At 35.6% G+C, this 19196-nt stretch overlaps 1 protein-coding gene and 1 pseudogene across 1 annotated transcript in view; one reads left to right on the top strand and one right to left on the bottom strand.

Annotated features, from left to right (window-relative positions):
* Window positions 1-1729: 1729 nt before the first annotated feature.
* LOC147823672 (uncharacterized) overlaps window positions 1730-19196 on the bottom strand; it is a 239325-nt gene continuing 221858 nt past the window's right edge. The window contains exons 3-4 of the mRNA XM_087192471.1: window positions 18424-18556; window positions 1730-4529 (exon numbers count right to left, since the gene is read on the bottom strand). The gene's annotated coding sequence lies outside the window, so the exon portion shown is untranslated. The remainder of the gene's footprint in view (window positions 4530-18423; window positions 18557-19196) is intronic.
* Window positions 4440-5129, top strand: LOC101717406 (tRNA-splicing ligase complex subunit ASW pseudogene; annotated as a pseudogene).

The raw sequence follows: 19196 nt of genomic DNA, 5'->3' as shown, positions 1-19196 counted from the left end.
GCAACCAACTTCTTGTTGCTAAGATTCCTAAATATTATTGTTCTTTTCTTTTGCACCTTTACCATAAGAAAAAGCTGATCATTTTCTCACCAAAATTTCCAAAGAGCATCCAAATTCTTTCGCTATAACCATACTATAAAAATATAACTCTGATTCAATCACCAAATCCTCTCTGCTCACTTCATCCACAAGGCTGCTGAGCTGTTACAAACAAGACGATTGTGGAGAGTGTACTACAGTCAAGTCCTGACTTCCAACCTTAACTGGGCCTCCTTGGGAGCCAAAGTCCACTTTCCTATAACACACACAAGTTGGCCTCAGCCCTTAATTCATGAAAACCACTCTATTTTCTTTGCCACATAGTATTCAAATATTTGAAGGCAGTTATGATGTTGCCCAAAACCATCCTCTCTCCAGGCTTCTGAGCACACTCCACTTGGTTCATGTCACTTTAAGGATTTGTGCCCAGAGGTGGCTATAATATGACTGTAAATGAGGATCTGCCCAGAACAGAGCAAGCTGATTCCGTTCAGCACTCTAACACAGCATTCATTGCTTACTAAGACAGACAAGCTTCCTTTTCTTCACATCCACCACTACTTATAAAATAAAATTGTATATGCTGCTTTTAAGCTGTTGTGTCCCTCTTCCTACAAATGTGTAATGGGTAATTTTTTTTTTGCTTTACTTTATTGTCTTTTAACCAAGGCATACATCATTTCATACATTCCACAAAGATATTAATTTTCTATTGCTGTTATATAAAAATGTTACAGAAATAAAAATATCATAGAAGTAAAGAGCTAAGAAAAATAAGGAAAATTTGCTGATAACATTTTAAAGATTCAAATTTCTGAATTCACTTGAAAAACTGTATACAGTAATAAAAGGCAGGAGCTTAGTGGTAACTGATGCCTTTCTAAAAGCCAGGAAGTCTTTAGCTCTCCACAGTTCCAACAAGGGCTGCTCTCCGCATGAGTTACCACCTGGCACCAATGGGCATTTCTCTATGTCACCTTCGCCTTGGGGAGGCATGTCTTTCATTCTCTATAAATGAAACCTGTGATGATAACTTGAGTCTTAGAAAATCTTTCCTGGGCATCTGGTTCACTGTCACCAGTTTGCACAATACCTTTCCTTATACTTTGTGAAAATTAAAAATATACCCTCTACTTTAGGAAGACAAAAAAAAGTAGCATATTATAAAAGGCTCTAACATGGAAACTGTGTCATGGGAGTTAGGAATTTCAGGGAAAAGCAAGCTACCTATATTTATTGACCACTTACATGGGCAGTAGTAGCTGCAGAAAACAAACAAGTAAGCAAAAGCACAAAGCACAAGCATATGATAAGTGCTTAAAATACATTTTTTCAGTGCCTCTGAAATTGTCCTAGGCGAGGATATTTGACCTTTCTACTGGCTTCTCATGTGGCAGAAGGGCAAAAGGCAAACTAGCCAAATACTGTGTGAAGGATCTTTCATAAGAAACTTAATAGAATTCAGGAGGGAAAAGCTTTCATGGCCAAGTGACCTCTTAAATACCATCACAATCAAATCGGAATAGGGATACTGCTGGTGAGTTAGTCTGAATCAAGACTACACATAGATCAGAAATTCATAAACTTTGGTCCATGAGCCAAATCCAACCCACCACTTGCCTTTTGGTTTTTTATGTGATAAAATATAAATATATAACATAAAATATACCATATTTTTATGTATACAGTTCAGTGGCTTAAAATACATTCATATTGTTTTGCCACCATCATCACCATTCATCTTTATAATATTTTCACTATCTTTGTTATGGTTTTAATTTATCCAAAAAAAATTTGTATTGGAAATTTGGTTCCCATAGCAGCTATGCTGAAAAGTGGGGCCTAATGAAAAATGCTAGGTCATAGATCTCCACCTCACCTGGTTATGGAGGAGCTTGAGGCCATGAGTTTGCTCTCATGATGTCTGTATTGCTGTATTACACCTTTCAACCATGGAATGGCACATTGAGAAGGCCTTCACCAGATACAAGTGCCTCAGCTTTGGACTTCCCAGCTTCCAGGATGGTAAGAAATAAATCTCTGTCCTTCACAATTTACCCTATCTCTGGTCTACTGTAACAGCACAAAATAGATTAACACAATCTCAAACTGAAACTTTATAGCTATTAAATAACAACTCTTCATTCTCTCCTCCCTTTGGTCCCAGACAACCACCATTCTACATTCTCTCTTTATGATTTTACTGTCCAGGTACCCCCATGATACCTCAGTGGCACCTGAAATAGAATAATACAACATTTTTTCTGTTATGATTGGCTTATTTCACTTAGCATTATGTCTCCAAGGTTCCTCCATGTTTTAACACGTCAGAATTTGCTTCTTTTTTTTAAGACTAAGTGACTATTCCACTGTATTTATCTGCTGTTGTTTTAAATCTATTCATTTCTCAATGAATTACTTCTCAATGAATTTTGGCTTCCATGACTCATTCAAAGTGTATACAGTAGCCTTCATTATATTCACCGAGTTTTGCATTCATTGATACATCTAATGTTAGAACATTTTCATCATCTAAAAAAGAAAACCCAGATAACTCAGCTATCACCTTGATCCTTCCATAATCCTCAAGCCCTACACAGCTACAAATATGCTTTTTAGCTCTACAGATTTTTGTATTCTGGATTCTAGACAATTTATATAAACATAATTATACAATATGTACTCTTATATGACTGGCTTCTTACACTTTACATAATGTTTTCAAGGTTCATTTACAATGTAGCATGTGCCAGTACTTCATTTGTTAATTATCTAATATTTTTCATTATATAGCTATACAACATTTTACTTATTCACTCGTCAGTTGATAGATTTTTTTGTCTTTTATGAATATGATATCAACATCTGTGTACAACTATTTGTGTGGACTGGATCACTGTCTAATTATCTGAGAAAATGCTAGACTATTTTCCAAAGTGGCTGCACCATTTTGCATTCCTACCAGCAATACTGTAGGGTTCCAATTTCTTCACATCTTTGATATTTGTTGTTACCTGGCTTTTTTACTCTAGCCATTCAAGTGGGTATGAAGCGGCAGCTCACTGTAAACTGAAACACACTCTTGATGGCACCAGCTAAGTTTCATGAGATAATCAAGCCCTCTCCACACCTCATTACCAGCAAGTTTAAGTCTAAGTCCCTAGACTTCCTTTTCCCCCCTAGGCTTCGTTGTTCTTTCTCTACAGTCATTGCTGCACATCTGTTCCTCCCAATCCTGGTCCTGCTTGAAGAAGCCACCTCACCACATGATGTCAAGGATCTTAACCTGAGCTTGAGACCCTTCTACAGTAAGTTTTCAGGCTTGTCTCAGCTATCAGGAGCTCACTGCAACCCCTGGAGCGTTTGCTGAGGCTGTTTCTAGAGCAATTGGGGATGCTTATTCCATTTTCTTGAAGAAAATTCATCACAGAATAGTTAAAATTAAGCAAATCAAAGCTTTTTCACTCACCTAATGAAGGTTTCTCTCAGTCTTCAGAGCCAATGGCCACATGGCAGCAAAGGAAATTGTCTTGTCCCTCCAGATCTCTCTACCTCAAACATGATTTATTACAAGTCTCTATCTCCCTATAACAAAGACAATCCCCCATGTAAGTTCTTTTACTAAGATCCTTTCTCTAAGCCGAAACATAGTTCTAGGTCTTACTAATTTGGAGAGCAAAGCTGATTTTCCTAGAATTGAATATATAATTAAGTCCTTTCTGACTCAGAATACCCAGCTCTGTTTTACTCTCCCAATTCTAGTAAACCATATTGTTCCTCTATCTTTAAAATAACTTGTTTATAAGAGAGGGACTCACCTTAAACATTATAGAATTTCCAAAACAGTGTTTTTCAGAGTTTTTTCTTTTCAAGAAAAGATAAGAATGACCTAATAGGGTGACTTAAGTTGATTTACTTACATTTTTAGTTCCTTTAGCTATTTTCCTGAATTTAAAGTTAGTATTTATGAATCACATCACTTGTGTACTATCTCTAGATTAAAGATTTATCTCTAAATCTACCGCTTCCATTATAATTCAGTAGTATGTATTATTTAACATTCAAATTTTTCTAAGATGTTTCTTCTACTGCAACAAAAATAAATCTATTAGCTGGATCTTTAAATGTTGGGAAATGCAAATAAAAGCAACAATCAGTTATCACTCCATGCTTATCAGAATAGCCAAGGTCCAAGACACCAACAACACAGAATAGTGGTAAGGATATGAAAGAACAGGAACTTTCCTTCACTGCTGATGGGAATGCAAAATAGTACAGTCATTTTAGAAGACAGTCCAGAAATTTCTTACAAGTTAAACATACTCTTACCCAGTAATCCAATAATAAGACTCCTTGATGTTTGCCCAAAAGAGGTGGAAATGTGTGCACCTGGGGTGATGATGCCTGGAGAAGTGGGCAGTCACAGCTTCGTGGACTTGGAGCTGCTGCTGCACCCAGAGCTGCCGTACTAGGAGTTCCTTCTTCTCATTCTGAAGCAGAATAACATAGCTATTGAAATGAATAATAACCAAAGATAATCTTAACTATTCTTTATGTCTAGCATATGATACCATTGGCTCAGAGGGATTTGCCAAAGAATAGATGGGGTGTAGGTGGTATGATGGAAAAGAAAAGAGAGTAACTTGAGATGAAAGGGTGGCACTGTAGATGGATTAAGAGAAAGACTCCTCTTTGTATTTGATGGGAGCTCCACAATTACAGCCATAAGAGTGAAGAAGACAGAGAATGGAGACAATGATCCACTCAAGTCTCTCCCTCAGCCAAACTTTACCAGTGCTTTTCCAATGCTTTTCAAAAATTATCAAGCTCCTTGTGTTTCACCCTTAATTTTATTTTCCAGTTTGCTTATGAATGATAAAACAGAATACAATAACAACAGTGCTAACCAGAACCATGACTTAACACATAGGAAGTCTTTACAGGGCTATGAATGCATCACTTCTATCCCCTGTTGGAATGATACTGCATGATGTTAAAATGAGCTTCTCCTAAAGAAAAAGTGGAGGACATGAATAACTTGAAGTCCCCAAGAAACAAGTAAGAGGATACAACTCATTACATGTCCCTGAAGGAATGCTTCCAAAACTGTAACTAAAACTGTAACTAAAACTGTAAATATAGTCTTTCAAACAAGTTCTTATATATTGACAGTGTTTACAGAGATCCTGATTATTGTTGAATTTTCTTAAGATTTAAAATAGTTTAAAAAATAAAGTCATTCCTTTTCTCCTTTCTTCCTTTCCTTATTTTGTAAAATTTCTTGCCTTGATTAGGAAAGAATTCCTTTTTAAAATAATAGCTCAATATATGTCATTTATATTGGTCCTGGTCAAATCATTAGCTGGAAGTCTGGCATAAAGTATCTAATGACTTTAAAGAACTATTAGTCTCGTTCAGTGTCTTTGGGGATATTTGAGATTTTTAAAACTCAGAGATTTTATTAGTTCACCACTTTTGTGAATTTGTTTTCATAAGCAGATGCATATAACAGTTCACTACCATAGTATTTTAGTAAATACTGCCACACTTATCCTCCAGGGTTCATCAAAAAGAGCATCATGGTACTACTGCTGGAAAACTATTCCAAATACATAGACTTAAATTGCTGTTCTTCAGTTGCTACATCACTTCTCTGCAGAAAAAAAAAAGCAAAAGAAACCAGTGCTTGCTCTTGCTTCTTCCCTTAAAGTCATAACAGAATTTATCAATTATGGGCTGTAGAGTCCATTGTTTAGAATGTGCTCGTCTGGCAGCAATCCTGCCTTCTCATTTCCTGACCAGTCTGTGATCTCTGAGTTCAGCCATTACTCCTTCCTAGGAGCTTAATCTTTCCAGAATTTAAGATAGTACAGGAAGTATGGCAGTGAAGGGAAAATTCAGTGTGCTCTAGAGAAGGCACTGGGGGCTACTGGAGTCAGATTTCACTGGAATGCAGCATAGGAAAGATGGACTCTAGCTGGACAGGGCTCCCTAGGCTTAATATGGACAGTTTTCCCCAGGGCTGTCCCATGTGCAATTATCTGCAGAGATTGTTGTCAGAGTGGTATTGTCACTCCAACAGTGGAAGTCTGTGAGAAAATGGGCTTTAAGTTATAATGAGTTTCAGTGTGTGCTTTTCTGTTATGTATTTCTAAGCAAGAGCAAAACATATTTTATACTTTTTTTCCATCTATGATTGATCTTCATACTGCAGTTTGCCTTTTTCAATATGTTAGGAAGAGTCTTATTTGTTCTGATTTGTTGGAACAAGTACTTTAGTTCAGCTGCTTAATAACTTTACAAAAAATTAATTCAGTCTTGCAAATAAGTACTGTATTGAGACTTTAGAATTTTTAATCACTGTGCTTTTATTCTAGAATGTCGATCTGTGTGCTCGCTTTGGCAGCACATATATTAGACTGTAAATCTGAATCCATAAGATAAAACTGATAACTATTAAGTGTCACATAAATTGTTGATGTTGTAGTAAATTTTTAAATATATTATTATCTGTAGGGCATATAATACATATATGTAATATGTATGTCTAAATATGTGTTATGGGAGACTCAAAAAACTGGAAATTTTAGGGTAGAATAACAAATTATATTTTATATGCAGTTACCTCCTATGCTTCTACCTATATCTCTAAGTTAACAGAGAGTTACCCTATGACAATTTTAAGTCAACAGATACTTAGTTTTACTAGTGAAATTAATTTTTACTTTACTTAATTTTTACTTTGTATATTTAGCTTACAGAGTAGGTTCGTAATAACAACTGAACTGCATAACACTGTTGCCTCAAATTGAGTTTTATATTATAAATATTCAGAATCAGTGCTCATATCACAGTATATTATTGAGCTGTTTTGAGTTTGGAAGCCAGGAAAATGCTAAACATGCCCCGTCTATCATATATTCCCACCATCCTAGCATTGTGCTTTCTGAAGGTGCATAGTGATGGCTTTCTCCACATGGTAAAGCGTGCAGAGTGCTAGGATCTGAAGCAGCAGCTTTATGTTTTGAAGTGGTGTTTGGTTTGCTTAAAAATTTAGAAGGACTTGATTTGAGTGACAAATAACTTTAGAATAAACTTTACACACTATCTTGGTCACTGTCTTTGTCACTAGGACTGAATACCCAATATTCACAAGTTAAAGGAAGAAAGGTTTATTTTGGCTCACAGTTGTAGAGATTTCCAGTTCACAGTCAGCTGGCTGTAAGAGGGGACAGCAGGGCACAGATGCATGACAGAGAAGCTACTTCTGGTGTGGCAGCAGGAAGCAGAGAGATTGGAGGGGTGTGCAGGGGAGGGTGATAAACTCTATTCCCACATTAGCTTCATTACTAATTTTGCCCATTTGCTTCCATAATACATCCTGGGCCTGTCTCCTGTCTATTCATACTGTCATCCTTGTGAGAAACTCCACCACCATCATCTACCAACTGAACATGTATTAAGTCTCTTTCTTTTAATTTGTCTCCCTGCTTCATTTTGATTCCTTTCGATCCCTTCTCCACACAGCAGGCTTAATGCTCATGTCACCCTCAGCTAAAACTTAATGGTTTCCTCTATTCTTGCACTAAAAATTCAAACTTTGGAACATGACCTTGATTGAGAAGCTTTGTACTTTGTACCTCATCCCAATTTACAGGCACTATCCTCTTTATTTCTTAAACTACCATCACTTTAGCCTCCCCTAGGTTTTTCAAATATTCCACATCCTTCCTTACCACGGTCTCTGTGTGTGCGGTTTCCTGGGCCTGGCACAATCTTTCCCTCTCTTCTCTTGAAACTCCAGTTCTCATATCTTCCCAGCTCAAGTCTGCTAAATGTCACCTTCTCAAGGGGCCTCTCCTAACTACCCAATCTAAAATTGGTTCACCATCAACCCACTGGTTCTCTCTTTTAGCATCCTGTTATTTTCTTCAAAACCTTTCATGATCTTAAATTTTCTTTTCTTTGCATTTACTTCTCCTTCCGTTATATAAGTTGGAAGCACTATTTCTAATTTGAACATGTTATAACAGTATGTAGTATATTGAAGGTCTTCATAAAAATCATTAAATAAATGAATAAAAGGACAAATGAAAAAACCAATACTCAAAGTATACAATACTCATTCAAGGTATGACCTAATCATTTTCTAAACCAAAAATACAAAAACACAATTCCCTCTGTTTTTATCTATCACTTGAGCTATTTTAGCATAATTTTCCTTAAGAAATATAAAGTATTGTTTCTCTGGTAATATATGAAGTGTAACTGTAAAAATGAAGGACTTTGAGAATTCAAAACCCTAATTCTAAAGTTTTAATTGCATGACTAATGTGAACCATGTACCATCACTACATTAGATTCAAGCATTTTGAACGTGACTATTAATTTTAATCAGTAATTATGCATAGCTATTTACAAAACCACAAAAGTCCCAGAGAATAGTTATTGCTTCAATGTACTTTTTCACTGAAGCATAGCATCAGTATGATGCCTGATTTTACTGCTAAATTCAAAATAATGAACATTTTAATTGGGGATTAATAAGATAAACTTTTATCATAATATCATAAATATTTTCTGATGAGTCTATGTACCATTTAATTTGCTCCTACTGGCCTTTGAGTTACTTTTTATTTAAATTTGAGGAATTCTGAAAAAGAATGAGTTTTATAAGCTCTTCTGAGAATGTTAAAGATTGCATGGTAAATTGGTTTGAACTGAAGATTTTCTATTTTATGTCACTTATTATTCAGAGTCTACAACTTGAAAAACTAAAGCACAATGCTTGCAAGAAGAAATAAAAATGTCTAATAAGTATTTGAATTCTACAGACTGCTTTGATTTCTAATTTATAAAGTTTCCTCAAACCTTATTCTCAGATTTGACTACCATATTCAGTCTACAAAAATCACTTACACTTAACTCTAACCATTCTTATAATCTCTGGACATGTACCTATCACTGCTATAATCATCATTGTTTTATAGTAATGCATACATGACCTCATATCATAAAGTTATAATTATATAAGTGCTAATGGTCTCCACTATTTTTGTGTGTTTTGTCCATCTACTTAATTATATCATAACTTTCTTGTGATGGAAATCATGCCTCCAGCTAGTCCTTTGAAACTTTCCACAAAGCCTGGAAAAGCAGTGTGTCCATTGTAGCTATCTAATAAACATTTGCTCATTGCCCAAAGGAAGCAATTGACATCTCGTCATGAATTCACAGTGGCACATAAATTTATGAATTTAATTTTTATGTTTCTGTAAGAAGTGACATTTTCTAATCTTAGATGGGATCAACTTTTCCAATCAGTTAAGAAAAGAAACACAGTGTCATTTATACTTGAGACTAATTTTACAGTAGCAGGCTTTTCAGGGTGTAAAAGTTAAAGTTGTATGACTGAAATTAGAAAGGGATGTGTTCTCTTAGTGTGCATTTCTTTCATTTGCTGCTTTCATTACAGCCAAGATTTGGGATGTGTGATGTCAATTTTGGAAACCTATGTAAATAATCGTATTTCAGAAAAGCATTTTCCAAGACAATACAAAACTGCAACACAATGTAGTGCATTTGTTGGAAGAAGAACGAGCATTGAATCTGGATATTCCTGGGCTCAAATCTTAGGCATACCTCTTGCTCATTTTATGGCTGCACAAGACCACATATCCTCTCAGAGCTGTTTCAACTCTAAAGCAGAAATAATAATTTAAAAAACCATAAAGCTAGTTTCAAGATTGGATGAGTTAGAACTTGTAAAATGTTGAATATAGCTAGTGTGAACACGTCTTGCTCTGGTTTTCATTAAATTTTCTTCTAAAAGAGCTTCTGTTTTGTTACAGATTTTGGTTACCAGAATGGGAGATGATGCAAATCGATAAGATATTGATATGATATGATATGATAATCAGGTAGCGGCTGCAACAGGTAGAAATGTCCCTTAATTATCGTTCCTTGTTGCACCTCAGATACAAAATTCCCATTTACACTTATTAAACCTTTATCCTTCTTTGAAATCCAATTAACATAGCTTACTTTCTTCAGCTGAATCTACCTGAAATTCATTCTTACCCCTTTATGTGTTACTTGAGAACTTACCATTTTAATTCCAAATGTAAGGGATTACTTCCTCTAACCTCATGTAGAATTGATAACCACACTAAATTATCTGGCATATATTCCCCTTATAATCTTTCCCTAACACATTTGTTCATGTCACCTCCTCTCAGACTCCAGATTGTTCAAAGGCAAGTTCTGTGTGCCCGGCCCACACCACCTATTCCTCTACTTAGTGCCCATAATCATATTTGCTGAATACAGGAGCCCCTTTATGAAGATTGCACTGTTCTCCACATATCCCATCCAAATAAATCTCTTTTCCCTCAGTGACCTCAAAGCCTCTGCCTTTCTATGATTCGACTAATTACCCACATTGTTCCTTGATGTATGGTTACATGTGTCCATGTCTTTTACTTCTTGCTAGATAGTTCCATGACAGCAAGAACAGGGTCTTTCCCAGGGAGGGCCCCACGCCTACCACATTTTGTCAAATAGTAGGTGGTTAGTGAGTATGAGCAGTGTTGTAACCTTTCCAAAGTACATCGAAAGGCCATCAGAATAGTGCAATTCATGCTTACTCTTTGAAGAGATGCTGCTATCGAGAAACCACCAATTAAATCTAATTGTAAAATCCAAAAAAATAGCAGACAGCCCCATAGAAGCTCTCTAGGCCAGGAATTGCAAAATAGCTGGTAGTGAAAAAGTAATGTACCAAGGGTATAAAGCAATTAATAGTGGTAGTAAGTAGGATAAACTTGACTTTTTTTATCATTTTCAAGTGTTAGTCTCAAGCCTTTCAATTTATTAAAAGAAGCCTAAAACATGTATTTTATATATTTCTTTCAAACTTTTAAATTTTATGAACCAATTCACTTAAAAAGAAACAAAAGTATTATGCAAGCCAAACTTCCTCCGTCTGTGGGTCAGGTAAGGTCTACAAGTTGTCAGGTTTTTTAATTATCTTCTCTGTATTTACTGTAACACTTCCTCACTACTGGGGGCTTCTTGTGAGCAACACCCTGAGCTAGAAATTTTGCATTAACAATGTGATTTTGCATTTCTATGACCTGGGTACCACTGATCTGAGTAACATTAAGTAAGACATCCATTTTACAGATAAGGAAACTGAGGAAGCAGGAGATTAAGGTGTACACATTAGATGGCACTATCAAACATGTCGCATTTACATGAACAAACCCAGATTTCTTGATTGGCTTTGAGTTGTGTACAATTTTGTGCTTGCTATTCCAGTTCTTTCTCTCCTACCAATCTCTGAAATACCTAATCAAAATAAAATCAAGGTAGAGAAGCAAACAGCCCACAGAAGAAATGATGATGTCACATTTGAGAAGCATTGAATTACTAGGAATTGGTGCCTACTTGGAAGTGGAGGGTACTCACACTGGGATAATCAGAGATGATGACCCAGAAAGCAAAGGGAAAAGAGTGGTGTCATTAATCAAGATGAAAGATTACAGCGGAGAGAGCAAACTTGATGGGCATTATACAATGGAGTGGACTGGCAGTAGAAGAGGGGCTCGGGACACAGAGAAGTGGATACATAGGCAACTGTAGACAAGGGTCAGGCAGGTGAGGCGGCATTGCAGTGACAGAGATGAGAGGGCGGTAAAGGTTTGGGAGATGACACAGCACAGGCATCTTGATTTTCTGGGTCATAATCAGAAGTCACAAAGAGAAAAGTTAGAAAATTAACAGTTCTCCTGGAGGAAGATGGTAATGATGGAATGGTACATAAAAGTCTAGTTGTATCATCCCAATGGTATTGTGCTAGCACCACTCACTGTTTTCAACTCATTGGAATCATGCTTGCAGTGTAAGATATGATTAAGGCCACTAGGTTTTCAACTTGTGCCAAGCAATGCCCTAAGGATTTTGTAGCAGGCCCTTTTTAACTTTGTATAATATTTTATTGGTTTACATTTTTATTTTTATTAGTACATGTTTACAGTACATATGCTTACACTCCTTATGTGGAGTTGGTACATGTACAAAACACATCTTAATCCCTTTTTTTCATCCCATTTCCTTCCCTTTCTTCAACTCTCCCTCCATCTTTTGATCCTTTTCCTACTAGAGATCTGTCCCTCTACTGCCTATTATCTATCATTTATTTGGTCTTTATTTATAATTTGGGTTGCTCATATAAGAGAAACCATACAATATTTAAGCTTGTGTATCTGATTTAACATTATGGTCTCAAGGAGCATCCATTTTCCTACAAATAACTCAATCGTATCTTTCTTTAGGGCACAATAGTACTCCACTTTGTGTACATACCACACTTTCTTTATCCATTCATCTGTTGATAAACATATAGGCCATTTCCAAGATGTATCTATTATGAATTGTGCTAATATAAACATAAGTGTACATGTATCACTGTAAATTGATGTCTTAACCCTTTTGGGAATTTACCTAGTAGAGTAATAGCTGGATCAAATGCAATTTCTAATATTAATTATTTTAAGGAATCTCCATACTGATTTCCGTAGTGGCTGCACTAGCTTATATTCCCACCAAAAATGTAGAAGAGCTCTCTTTTCTCCACAGCCTTGTCAGCATTTGTTATCACTTGATTTCTTGATGCTGGCCAATCTTTCTGGGGTAAAATAGAATCACAGTATTGTTTTAATTTGTATTTCTCTAGTGGCCAGTGATGTTGAGCATTTCTTTTTGTATTTATTGGTCACTAGTATTTCTTCTACGATGTACCTATTCATTTCAATTGCCCATTTTTTGATTAGATCTCTTATTTGGGAGGGTCTAAATTTTGTTGAGTTCTTATATATTCTAGATATTAGTCCTCTGTCTGAAGAATAGCTGGCAAAATTTTTCCCCGTTCCAGAGCTTGCCTTTTCATTTTGTGGGTTGTTTTGCTATGCAGAAGCTTTTGAATTTGATATGCTCTCACGTGTTGATTCTCAGTAGTATTTCCTGGGCAACCAAGATTCTGTTCAGAAAGCTCTTATCTATACTTATGACTTCAAGAATTTTATCTATTTCATCTTCTGACAAGTTAAGTGTTTCTATTTTAACATTTAGTTCTTTCATCTGTTTTGATTTTAGTTTAGTACATAGTGAGAGATAATTCAGTCTTCTGCAGGTTGGTAACAAGTTTTACCATCACCATTTTTTTTATCACCATTTATTAAAAAAGGTTATCTTTTCTCCAGTGTATGTTTGACCTCTTTGTCAAACATCAAATATTTGAATGTGCTCGGGGTTAATTCTACATCTTTTATTCTATTCCATTGATCCTCATGTCTGTTTTGTGCCAGTATTATGCTGTTTTTATTACTGTAACTCTCCAAATATGGGGAAAGAATTTAACGTACAGATAAGTAAATCATGTATAACCCCAAATAGGTATGATTATAAAAGAACCTCTCCACCTTGTAGTCAAAATCCTGAAAGTGTAACACAAGAACAGAATCTTAAAAGCAGATAGAGAAAAACTATCAATCATATATAAAGATATACCATTATATAAGCATACTTTTCAACACAAACTTTAAAGATCAAGAGAGCTTGGACTGAAGCCCCAAAAGAAAACAATTTCCAACACAGGCTGATATAGCCTACAAAGCTATCTTTCAGAATCGATGCAGAAATAGGATATTTTCATGAGAACAACACCTAAAGAAACTCATGACCACCAAACTAGCACTCCAAAAAAGTTCTGTAGGATATCTTACAAAGAGATAATGAAACTAACAATTTAAAAAAGTCTAATGGAATGAGTACATCAAGTAGGGTAAGTAGTAGGGAAAGACAGAGAATCAGAAACAGGAAAATAATGGACTAACAGCAATAAGTCAATACCTATCAGTAATAACTCTCAATGTGAATGGTCTCAATTCTCCAATCAAATGACATAGACTGGCAGAATAGGTAATGAAACAAAATCTAATAGTATGCTGTATACAAGCATATTTAACCCAAAAAGAAACTGAAATACTAAAAGTCAAAAGATAGAAGACAACATTCCATACAATGAGAACCTGACAAAAAATAGATGTAACTATCCTATATTCAGACAAAGTGCACTTCAGGCAAAAACTGATCAAAAGGGGCAAAGAAGGTCATTGCATGTTGGTTAAGGGTACAATCCAACAGGAAGAAATAACAATTATTAACATACATGCATCAGAAAATAGCATACCCAACTTCATAAAACAAGTACTACTGGACATAAAAGAGCAAACAAACATAAACACAAATACAGTGGGGCATCTCAATACCCCACTATCACAAATAAGCAGAGCAACTAAACAAAATAATCGACAAAGAATATCAGAGTTGAACAAAACTTACAAGGAAGTGGATTTAATAGGTACTGCAGAATGTTCCACTCAACAACAGAATATATATTCTTCTCAACAGTACATGTAATTTTCTTTAAATAGACCACATACTACCAATAAAGCAAGCTTAAGTAAATGTAAAAGAATTGAAATTGTACCATGCATATTATCAGATGAAACTATAAAAAATGGAATTAAAAATCAACAATGAAAGAAATTATCCAAGTGTGTGGAAACTAAACAATACATTGTTAAATAAATAATGGATTAGAGAAGAAATAAAGGGGAAAAAATTAGACAGCTTCTAGAACTAAATGATAATGCCAGTACAATATACAAGAACTTGTGGGACACATGAAAGCAGTCCTCAGATGGGAGTTTATAGCTGTCAAGCCCATGTCAGCAAAACAGAATGAGCCCAAGTAAATAACCTAACAGTATACCTCAAGGTCCTAGGAAGCTAAGAACAATCCAAACCCAAAGCAAATACAAGGACAGAAAGTATAAAGACCAGGGCAGAAATCAATGAAATTGAGACCAAAAAAAATCAATAAATGAAAGAGTTGATTCTCCAAAAGAATAATCAAAATAGACAAACCCTTAGCCAATCTAACCAAAAACAGTAAAGACCATACCAATGCATAGAAATGAAAAAGGTGAAATCACAATGAACACTGCCAAAATCAAAAAGGGTTATTTTTGTTTAACACTAGCTCAAAAAATGTTTAACAACTACTTCATAAACCTGTAAACAAATGAATTAGAGAATTCAGAAGAAATGATAGATTGCTAGATACATATGAATTACTAAAGCTGAACCAAGATTTTAAAACTCTGCATAACCCAATAATAGGCAATGAAATGGAAACAATAATAATAATTTTAAAGCCTACCAAGTAAGAAAAACATAGGTCTGGATGGATTCACTGCTGAATTCTACAAAATTTCAGGGAAGACCTAACACCAATATTCCTCAAGATCTTTAATGAAATTGAAAGGGAATGAGTGCTCCCACTGTTATTACCCTGATCTCAAAATCAGAAAAAACAGGTAAAAGTGTTTGCCTCTTGACAATGGGAAATGTGGAGGCGAAGGAGTGTCATTGGCAGAGGTTGATGTTTTAGACAATGAGCCCCATTAAACTGTTTGACTCTCAATAATGTGAATGTGGTGCTTTGATATAAATACATTTTAAGTAAAATTTTTTTAAACCTATAAGATATTTTAAACAAAGCAAAAGCAAATTAAGAGAGCAATAGTAAGACAGATTATAGAAGTGAATACTGTCCCAGATCTCTGCCACCTCTAGATCATTCCTTTCATCAAGAAGAGATAGCACAGAAAAAATACAACTAGAACAATAGAGTAGGTCCCCTCATCACTAGTTACACTGCTTGTGAGATTAGCACAGCACCTCTTCTGAGGAGCTCAGCTGCTGAGCTGAGATTATTAAGCTTTAACATTTTAACACTATGGAATTAAAAACAAGGCAAATACAGAGGAAAATAATCAGAATGAGAGATAACAAGCAAATTAAATCAAATCTTCATTAGAAGGTAATTAGGACCAAGCCCCTGAACAATTCTGAAGCTTCCCTAGGGTACAAATGGTATTAATTGGTAGGGTTATTAGTTTTTTTCATGAACCATTCCTACCACATGTCACTATTTATCACTTTTGCCTTTTGTTTTTCCTAAAAACACTCAAATACACTTTGAACATCTGAAATTATCAAAAACCAAATACATCATTTCATTCAACTAAAATCACCTGAATCTAGCAGAGGACACATGTCAGGACTATCTATGACTCCATCTCTCATTACTTGTGCTTTGTCCTGACTTTGAAAGGTCAAATATTAACTCAAAATAATTAACTTAAATAATTTAGCCTAGCTCAGTCCTGAATTCCTGGAACTTGTCTTTCTGATTCAATCTCTACTGGCCATGCAGGTGTGGACTTATGGAAAAATGAGAATCTTTTTATAATATTAACTGTTTGCACTCAAAATTTGGTTATTATTTTAACAGAAGTAGATAAAAATCATTATCCAGAACAAAGAATGTCTCTCATTTTCACTATGAGCTGGTCTATCACTCTTTTGCTTCACAACTCCCTTTTCTGTAGACTTACCAAAAAAAAAAGCTGGTGTGGAGGAGGATGGTAAGAGTGATAATTAATTTTATTCTGACTTTAACTTTAAAATATGAGAATAGAATAGAGTTTAATTAGAAAGGGCTTGACATTAACTTTGCTTTATTATGTGCTTTCCTATGTTAGCCAATGTGTTAGACCATTTGTTTAATATCGCTAATTCCCAAGATAACTCTTCAAGATAGCTTTTACAGCTGGAGTTTACAAGTGAACACGTTGAAACTGTATGGAATACAGTCTTCCCTAGATCTCCTAACAAGCCACATAAGCAGAATGACCTACTGGAGTCCTGTTATCTGTGAGTCAATATCAATAATCATCCACTAGCTTGAAAGGAGATAGATCCTGGTAATGGTAAATTATAACTACCTCATTGTGTTGTCACAAGGATTAAATAAATATGATAATGCAACTAAAGCACTGAGACCAGTGCCCTAAACATAGTGAGTGTTTACTACATGTTAGCTCTTAATGTAATTATTTCTGTCATTAGACATTCAATAGGATAGTGATGTTCCTTTCTTCCTCTTTTTATTTTCTCTTCTCTATTGAGAGAAAGGAAGAGTGATGCAGTATGGCTTAAGGTAGAGAAAGGAGTGTCTCCATGACTTAAGTAATGCTCTTGGTCCAGATCTTCTTTGCTAATTGGTACACAGTGCCTGCAGGACACAGCCTGTTCAGTAATTCACCGCCTGGATATTTAATAGGATGTTGTGGCCAATTTGAAAGCTATTTTCCAGACCAGCTTTGTTCTTCTGTAAGACCAGTACTAAAAGTCTTGTGCTTCTTCCTTTGAGTTGCCAGAACTAGCGTCATCTATAAAGGGATGATTATTTAAACAATGTACTCTCACTCATTCCCTAATCGCAAATGTGGACTGAGAAGAGCTGAGACTTCACTGTGGTTTTCATGGATTTCTAATATTCTTCTATTAGCCTACTTGTGGCACTGTTCTACCTTGACTAGGTAAATACACCACAATTCTACTTCTAGCTGATAATGATGGGTTGCTTTAACATGATTGTTCCCATAGAAAGACTTTCACAGTGTGCTTTATACATTTCATGTACTTATCTTACTTACAATTTTCTCAAGGGCCTCCCTTACACATTCCCACATGACACTCTTAAAATGCATTTAAATTCCTTCCCTTCATCCTCTCACAGCAAACACTACATGGTGAGTTTTCTTCCCTTTCTCTCCTTACCCAAGCATCCCCATGCCTGAGACTTCATCTTGACTGCTTTTCTGAGTCTCTTTATTATCTGCTAGTCCCATGATTGACTACAAAGCTGCCGAAGGGCTCCTTTTTATCTCCTCCTCCCTCTCCTTCTTCTCTTCCTCTTTAGCCCTCTTTTGGAGTTTCTCCTAACAGTATTGTGAAAAGGGAGTTCTTTGGGCTCCTTCTATTTCTCTGCCCCTATGAGAGACAAGAGTAAGTTTCTGAATCTTGGAAAACATTCCTGCACAACTATTTTTCCAGAATCAGAGGAACAAGAATGGACATAATGCTTATGACAGTATGCCTCATGAGACCCACATGAGTAGACAATCATTCATCCTTATATGAAGGATAAAATGAAGATAAAAATATCTTTCTTGCCCACTATGTGCTAATCACAAATGTGAATACTAGAAATACAAAGGTGAACTAGGTGAAACCGGATCAGAGGAGGAAGAGCCAGACTAGATCCAAGGAACATAGGACAACAGAACGGTAGTTCAGGCAAGAAATTATAAGGTCCTAAATGAACTCAAACTGAGGTAGTGGAGCTAGGAACTAAGGACAGAGATCCAAGATGTAAGGAGATAATAGTGTAAGGATTTACACACTTACTGTGTTTGAGTAATGAAAGGAAAAACGACTGAAGTCCAGGATGACTCAAGATGTGAGGAGATGAGTGCATGCTGATGTCATTTCCGTCAGACAAATGGTTTTAGAGGGCAATGATGGGTCCAGTTTTGGAAACCTGTGTAATATCAAGGTATAGATTATTAAGTATTCAGAATAAAGCTAGAATATAAATGGGCAAGATTGAATACTTGCCACAAAGTAGAATTTCATGCTCCAGAATGTTATCAGTGTCAAAAGATGTCTTAAGATAATATTTAGGGAGAATTGTTTGCAAGACAGTGAACTGTCTTCACTTCAAAATATTCTAAAACATTTCCCTAGGAACACAGATTCTATTGTACTGGACTGTCACAGAATTGCTTTAATTAAATTGAATCTTATCCATTGATTGATTTATAAGATACAGATCCTGAAAACTCATAAGTGCAGCATCTTCTGGAAACAAGGCACTGAGGATTAAATTCACATCATTTGGAGGCCTCCTTACCTCATCCTGAGAAAAGCTCTTGTTCATCTCAGTAGCAGAAATGGTCATATTTTTAAATAATGGGATTGTATCTCATAGCCTTTTTGGATTGAGTAATCATAATGAGATTTCACCCTCTTCTCACTGGCTTCTCAAAATCTTAGAATCAAATTTGGGATTTATGAAATATTTAGCCTCACTCCTTCTGTTAGTCAGGTTACTGTCACTGTGACAAAATGCCTGACATAATTCAGATTAAAAGATAAAATATTTATTTTGGCTTCTGGTT

This window comes from Heterocephalus glaber, unplaced genomic scaffold (genome assembly GCF_053883595.1).
Source record: "Heterocephalus glaber isolate CG9 unplaced genomic scaffold, H.glaber_assembly_v1.0 deba00001571, whole genome shotgun sequence".
NCBI lineage: Eukaryota > Metazoa > Chordata > Mammalia > Rodentia > Bathyergidae > Heterocephalus > Heterocephalus glaber.
This window is presented reverse-complemented; position numbering and strand designations above follow the sequence as displayed.